The sequence below is a fragment of the Engystomops pustulosus genome, chromosome 5, assembly GCF_040894005.1.
Source record: "Engystomops pustulosus chromosome 5, aEngPut4.maternal, whole genome shotgun sequence".
NCBI lineage: Eukaryota > Metazoa > Chordata > Amphibia > Anura > Leptodactylidae > Engystomops > Engystomops pustulosus.
In genome coordinates, this window is record NC_092415.1 from 61,711,496 (window position 1) to 61,719,771 (window position 8,276).

At 39.7% G+C, this 8,276-nt stretch overlaps 1 protein-coding gene across 3 annotated transcripts in view; it reads right to left on the reverse strand.

Moving 5' to 3' along the window:
• Nucleotides 1-8,071, reverse strand: part of TMEM200C (transmembrane protein 200C) — a 50,329-nt gene extending 42,258 nt beyond the window's left edge. For 2 of the 3 annotated variants that reach the window (XM_072152191.1, XM_072152194.1), the window contains exon 1: nucleotides 7,876-8,071. The gene's annotated coding sequence lies outside the window, so the exon portion shown is untranslated. Of the gene's footprint in view, nucleotides 1-6,790; nucleotides 6,906-7,875 lie in introns of those variants that run through there. The other variant, XM_072152193.1, reaches the window with a different exon arrangement.
• Between the last annotated feature and the right edge of the window lie 205 nt (nucleotides 8,072-8,276).

Below are 8,276 nucleotides of genomic sequence, written 5' to 3' on the forward strand. Positions count from 1 at the left end.
CCTAAGGTTATATACACACATAACAGACAGTTTACAAATTTTCTGTGCAGATTTACAAAAAAATCTTATTACGGAAATGGCAAAGTAAATGACATTTATTCAAACTTATCCACACACTGTAGATAAACCTGCATGAAAACTTGGTTCACTGGATTTCAAGTCCACACATCAAATTTTGGATAATTTCACTGAAAGTCCTGGGATGGATATACCCATAATGCAACCAAAGTAATTGTTTTGGGAACCGGAGTCATAAGAGGCCCTACACAGTACTTTACTGCCTAACCAAAAACTGCCCATTCTGTTCCTATGCAAATCCTTTAGAACTATAGAAAGATGGAATATTGAAAGTTTTCTCCACATGTTCATAACACATATTCTGCTAAAAATTTTGTCACTGTGGAACATGTGTGTGGATGTTCTTTTAACCCATTCATCTGAAGTAAAGGACAATGAGTAAACCCACTTAATTGTGTTATATCTTAAATATATATAAATAGTGTAAGTTACAAACTAAGTGATACGATTGGGTGCTTGAGGGTGCATCCACAAATTCAGTTTTTCAGTTGTTTTTCAGTTTTTGATGCCCAAACCAGGAGTGGAGGGGAAACAGAGGAACAGCAGAACATCTTAATTATTAGTCCTCATCCATTATCATCCACATCTGCTTTTGGCTTCAAAAACTGCATCTAAAAAACTGAATGTGTAGCTACACACTAAGGCAGCTCTTCCCCTTGTTGCCCAAATATGTACAACTAGCCCCTCCCCTTATTACCCGACTTTGAACTAGTAGCACCGCCCCTTGTCAGGCTTTGTTCTCAAGCCTTGACATTTTCTAACAGTCTGCCTACTTTCCATTAAATATAGAAAACATTCAGCTGCAAAATCTTGTCTGAAACACCATAACAATACCAAATTCTCAAAACCACAAAAAGTACCAGCCTGCTGCTGTTTAGTCATTACACAAAACATATGGAACATTTCTTTCACAGAGTAGAGCACTTTCCAGCATTTTATCAAGGAGAGTAAGGGTAGAGGTAGTATTTGAAAAGAATGAAGAAACAGAAACAGTATGTTTAAGGCATGCTGCTCAAAATTACAGAAGATCTCCAGTTCTAAGTGTTATCAAAAACTTATCCCAAACTTGTACTGAAATGAAGCCCTAGAAAAGTGTTCAGATAAACATCTTCATTAGCGATCATCTCTGTAAAGGCAGCAGGTAACACTTGGGTACAGATTCGAAGACTTTCCAGTTACACACTTGTAGCCACTGAGATTTTGTGAGGCTCTGTAATGGGAATGTTTTAGATCTCACTATGACAGAAACTACCAAAATGCTTATGGTTCTATATTTCCATGAAACAATCTTCCATGACCTCTCCATAACTACCGTATTTTTTAGACTATAAGGCGCACAAAAAATCCTTTGATTTTCTCAGAAATCAAAGGTGCGCCTTATAGTCCAGTGCGCCTTATATATGAACTGTACTGACAGACAACAGCTGCCTTGAACTGTGCACAGGTCTGCCACCTGCTGGTCATTCACCCTTATAATCAGGTGCACCTTATAATCTAGTGCGCCTTATATATGAACTGTACTTACAGACAACACGCCTTGAACTGTGCACCGGTCTGCCAACTGCTTTTCATTTATCCTTATAATCAGGTGCGCCTTACACTCCAGTGAGCCTTATATATGAACTGTACTTAGACTGTGCACCAGTCTGCCACCTGCTTTTCATTCATCCTTATAATCAGGTGTGCCTTATAATCCGGTGCACCTTATATATGAACCTAGACGTTTTAGCAGGCATTTATTGATGGACCACATTCATTAAAGTCCCAGCACCAGTTTACTGTCTGACTTTGCACGCTCTTTTTAGAACAAACTGCTTGTACCTGTATTTATAAAGTGCACTATACCCAACACAACACAAAATTATGCACACAAATTGGCTTTCAGGCATGTGCCACATTTATAAAGCAGTGTCCAAAAGAATTGTGTTGAATGCCCAATCTTAAAGGTGCACCAAAAAGGAGCTCTGTGTTAGGGCAGTGCAGACAGTACCCGGACAAGTAGGTTTTGTTTTTATTTATGCATATGAAGAATTTACATTTTTATGACTGCAGTTTATAAATTAAACACTTGATTTGGACTATAACCTGTGGGTGTTCAATACAGTGGACAATGTTCCTATTAGCAGCCACAATTGGAAAGTGAAATGTAATAGTGGGAAGAGGTTTTTCATAAACATTTATTACACTTTTAGGGTAAGAATGTATTTAGAGGAACCTTCTAGGGTCTGATGCATTAAAAGATCTTACCTAACAAGACTATTTGACATAATATAGATATGTGCTCCCTTACATCCTTTCCCCATCCCTTCCCTTTCCTTCCTTAGTTGAACATATATATAATTATATTTTAATTTTTTTATTTTTTCTACTGTACTATGTAACAGATTGATGTGTTTCACGGATTGTGTACTTGATTTGCTGGAATTCTCCCTATAATTCAGTGGGGTCCAATGACCGAACAGTAGTATAAATTCGTTTGAAACAAAGCAATCAAAGTGTGAATGGGATATTGGCTTTACCTTGAAATTGACCCTCCACCTACAAAAGAAATATTGTCTGTAGCTTAGACATGAATTGTGCATATTCCTGGTGGCCTCCATTCCGTTCTTGGAGCCACCATTGCTTCGTCCCTCCTAAAATGCCTCTTGACATTTTTAAAAAAAATAATGGGTCATTTAATAAAAATCCTTTTTAAAATATCAAAAGGTAATTAAATAAAATAGCATTATTGTAAATTAGGATTATTTTCATACTTGGACGTAAATGTTTTTCAGTTAAAATCAGTCTTAAAGAGGACCTGTCATCCATATAAAAGACACTGGAAGATGCTTACTAAACTAAGCAGCTCCTAGAGCTACAACAGACGCAGCTAGCGTTATTGTAAACCTCTGATAACATTAGCAGACACTGCCGTGCTGTACACTAGAAACGCCGGACCGCTTTGTAAGTGGTTGGGTGTATTCATGGGCACACCTCCCACTCAAAAGGCCGGCGGTGACTGCCGAGCTTCATGCATCAGTCACCGCCCCTAATCCCGCCCCCACATGAATACACCAGACCGCATTTCTATTGTACAGCGTGGCAGTATCTTCTAGCTTTATCCAAGCTTTCCAATAACTCTAGCAGTGTCACTGCTATATCTGTCGTAGCACTAGGAGATGCTTACTTTAGTAAAATAAAATCTGAAACCCATAGATGTATGAGGTCAGGAAACTGCAAACTATAGAATATTCTATAACTTTCCTGTAAAACAGCTGCCGTCCCGTTATCCTGACATTTTAATAGCTTTTTTAATGATCACCAGTCCAACGCTTGCTCCCGTGTAAGGACAAGATGTCTCTGCAGTGTCTATGATTTGTAACAAATTTGTAAGCTCTGGGTATTTACGCTGTTAATCCAAATTAGTTCCCAAACTATGAATAACAACATATGGCCCTTCTGGGGGAAGTGTTCTACCAGTGCTACTATCTGGCCTCCATAATAAGCACTGAACATCTACAGAGCATGGGTCTCAGGTTGTTTCCTTTATCAAAATGGACTTCTTTTTCTCAGTGGAACTTTCAGAACTTGCAAACTGCTTTGTTTCAGATGTACCTGAACTCCTCACCCAGAGCTGCCTGTGACTGACAGCTCTCTTTTAGGGCTCTTTCACACAATGCGTCACATTTTTTGATGCTTATTTGACGCATTCCAAAGGCTTAAGCCTCGATCACATGCTAAAGATACATTGGGGCAGATCTATCAATCTGTCTGAAAGTCAGAATATTTCTAGTTGCCAATGGCAAACAATCACAGCTCCCCTTTAAAATATTCATGAGCACTGGTAAAATGAAAGCTGAGCTGCGATTGGTTGCCATGGGCAACTTGAAATATTCTGACTTTCAGAAAGCTTGATAAATCTGCCCCATTGTGTTTTAGCAGATGCAGTGAAAACACAATGTAACCTCAGCACGTGATCAAGGCTGAAGCCTGTAGAATGCGTCAAAAAACGTGACGCAATGCATCGTGTGAACGCTCCCTTAGGTTCTTTCCTTAGAGAAAGTTGGGTGTGAGTTATAGCTTGTTTTGTCTGCAGCTGTGGCTTGAGTGATGGACGGCTGAACCAGCCAGTCCTGGAGGCAGGGTCAATTACTGACTTTATATTCTGCTCTACCCCCTTAGAGGGTGCTAGTTATTAAGTCTTCTCTCTGCTATCTGGTGCTACTGCTTTGTGTGTTTGCTTTTCGGTATTTGACTTCAGCTACTTGTTACATTTTACATTATTGCTATACGTTTCTGTACCTTTTCCGCCATCTTGATTTTGACCCGGATCTGTCCGACATTGCTTGCTTGTCTGTCTGTATCTGTTGTCCATCAGTGTTTTGTTGACCCTGCTTTCCCTGTCTCAGACTTGTTTTTGGCTTAATGCTTTTCTGTATACTAGTGTGAACACGTTTGTTTTCTGATTTCCTGTTACCTGTCCGCTCCCCCATCCAGCGGCTACCAGATGAAATAAGTATTTTCCTTACAGGTTTTATCTGCTGTAGGCAGGGCATAGCCTGCAGGGATGTTGCAGGGTTAGTTCGCCACCAATAACCCAGCCTGAAAGATTTGTGCCAACTCTGGCTGTGGTTGTGCTGTTGCTGGACAGGTTCTTTATGATACTCATTTGTTTTATAATTGTACATATTGCTTATGGTCTACCATGATTGTCTTTTTCCTGAATTTCATTTTCATAAATTAAATGTAATTTTGCTCTATATTTGGAAATCACCTGCTCTTTTTGGGAAATTGTAATAGTAAGACAAAGATGCTAGAAACAGGTGGATAGGGTAAGTGCAATATAATGCTCAGGACATTTTTGATGTGGATCTCTGTCTTCCTGCTTCAGAGAACAGTGACGGCTTCACATTTTCTCACATTTTTTTAAATTGGTTATTTTGGTTGCTGGTTTGAAAGCCCATCTGGCCATTGCATGGGGATCCACCTCCTTATGGAGTGACCACTGTCACCCACCATACTACACAGCAGACCCAGCTGATTTTAACCTGTTCTGTGTGTTTGGTCACTCCTAGTTTTATCTCCCACTAACTGTAGCGTATGCTATGTGCATAAGACAAATACTTGACCCCTTACAGTAGTAGTAGTAGTATATAGTAGTAATTTAAGTTAAAAAACAGAAGTAGACAAAAACAGAAGTAAGCAAAAAGTACAACGAAAGGATGTGGAACCCACTTGGTTTTGGTATATTAATACTAGTGTAGAACTATATTATGAAAGGCAAGGGTCAACAACATACCAGCACAACCTCCTACAAAAAAGATAAACAATACTGTTCTCATATCTGCCTAGAAAAGACCATCTTCATGTAGGTCAAAACAAAACAGATAAAAAAAGCAGTAAATCATATCCAATGTCTGAAACCTCAAGTGTAACAATATTACATCACACAGTGACCTCTAATAAAGTACATACCACTATAATAAGCAAGTCCAATTCCACCAATCATATCTGATAGCTAGAATGAGCTGAGCTACACAACCTAGAACCTGTCCTCAGGTTAAAGCAAAGGAAGTGACTGACTCCAGGGAATCACAATAAAATGAAAACTATACCACTATTAATGTAACCAGTATAAGGACAGCAGTATATGAGAACAATGACGGGTAAATCAGCTCTAAAACATGTAAATGACAAAGGTAGTTTTCATAGCAATATAAAGCGAGGACCAACGAGACATTACCTGATTGTGGGGCCATAACAAATGTTTAACTTAGTTATTTTCAATAATTAGAAAAACCTACGAACACTTTAGCATATGAATAATTTGATACATAGCTATTCATATTTCAAAACCACATAAGGAACAGGTAAATTAAGATATGAAAAACATCCAAGTTCTCTACTAAAAAAAACAAAAGAAAGGATTCATTGCATTCATTTCCATATAGTTCCTTTTCTTTTAATATCACCCCTGTCATTTATTAACACAGAACTGACAGAGATCTAATGAGTGTGCGCTGCTGGAGAGCCTCACAGGGCCTCTGGGTGCTGGTGTGCACGTGTGTGTACATGTGTGCAGATAGTGTGGACAGATTGATACATTTACCTTTGCAAAAATATCATTATAACACTGTCTACTAAGAGAACCTTAAAAAATCCATGCTTTAATATCTATATAATAGACTGATGTTTGTTGCTAAACATGTCATATAGCGAATTTATTAAATTCTCCTTTTATTAATGGATTTAATTACTGGGGTGAAATGTAAATTACATACAGGAGCACTATGATAATCAGGGAAGACAGTCATTGACCTTTTCTAGTCACTACAGCCTTGACGGCTTGTACATTAGCACCATATAGTGAAAAATGGTGTTTACACAGTGAAGCCCTTTGAAATGACCCTGCCTGTCTGCTGCAAATAGGAAATGCTGGTATATGAGCGATTACAGCCACACTTATATAACACAACTCTCCGTGCAACAAAAATGGACAGATACTATCCTGATCTCACCCTATACTAGATGTAACCCTGGTTTAAATACATATCAGACACAAGACTATAGAAGAGAGCAATGTTATCCAATCATTCCTACAATAGAAAAATTACAATGAAGCTAAATGCCTATTACCAACAAATCATAGAAGAATACCCGGAGGTCAGGTACCAGGATGCACACTCTGGTACATAGCACTGTCCCCAATATTGTGCCAGCTGATCCTACTCACCCCTACTGACATAGTCTCCAAGTCCTTGAAAGTGGCAGGGGCACATCAGAAGCTGGAAACTGCTCCCAGCTGCTAGCCTCTGTGTATATGTCACGTGGGCTCCTCCACACGTTACCATAGAGATTCAACATAGATACAAATGTATTCATGCAGCAGAAGAGCCCTGGCTCAATGAGAGCGCTCAGATATCACTGAGACAAATGCACTGCATGGGGCTACAGTATATGGCTACTCAGTGCATCTAGGAGGCCCTCTACAGGCTGGGTTATAGGACAAACCAATACAGTATCCGCTAGATGTGGTTCATTACCTTACACAAAGATAACATTCATTGATACATATTAAATAAACAAAAGCAATGATATAATGTTCTACAACCATCAGTAATCTAGTGATGTGTGTATTAGTACACTGATGTATATCCACTATGCAACAGTTTGGTAAAGATGTAACAGACATCTCCCACATCAATGGCAGAACTTGTCCTTGTCACACAATCGGCTCCAGAATGTCTCCATGCACACCATCCAGAAGCTTGTAATCCATATCACCCATAAACTGGGGGGCAATTGCACAGACAATCCATTAACCCTGTGTAAAGCAGCCATTTCAGGATAGGAATGACTACATTTTAGTCCAAAAAAATGCCCCCATGATAAGGGCCTTATGTCACATACAGGACACTTAGGTGTTTACATCAATAGTAGCTTTCTACTTTTAACATCTTTACACTTGAGGTCCAGTGCCCCTTTAAAGAACAATAATAAAAGACCACTGTGTCCTTTTTATGAAGTGTCTAATACAAATGGTTCCATATAGGAACAGTAAAGACCTAAGGCACCACACTGTATATCACCCAATCCATCTTCTATAGAAAGCAATGTCTGAGCAATGCAATGAATCTTAGGATAACACCCATTAGGGAGACTGCTGCAGGCAGTGGGTGCTACCAGCAGCACAGGGCATATTTGGGGGTTTAGCTTCCACTACTCAGCAAGTAAGATTTTGACATTTTTTGCAGCAGCAGCTAAAGCAGGAGACAAGAGCTTGTGGCTGATGGGAGAGAAATCCATTATTGCACTCACCAGTTTGCTGTGCAGGGAAGGTGACAGCACAGGCACTAGATCCTGAGACCTTCCAGGAGTCGGATTCTCATCATGTTCCTCCATTGAGCGCCTCCTGGCACTATGGGTCCGGCTCACATGATTGTGGCTCTGCCTGCAGCGTCCTCCCTGCTTCCCTTCCCTCCTTGTAGTGCTGAGACCAAAGCTCAGGCAGGAGAATGTGTAGTCCCTGCTGTACCCTTCTCCTGCCAGCAGGGGCCGCCACTGAGCCTTCTGCTTCACCAATAGTGGATTATTGTATTACCGTATAACTAACACAACTGCTTCTACAATACTACCGTCACGTTCAGCAACACCATGCACATTAATATCTGAGCTTTAAATGGTAAATGTAAAGATTTATTAGCACTGTTATTAGAAGA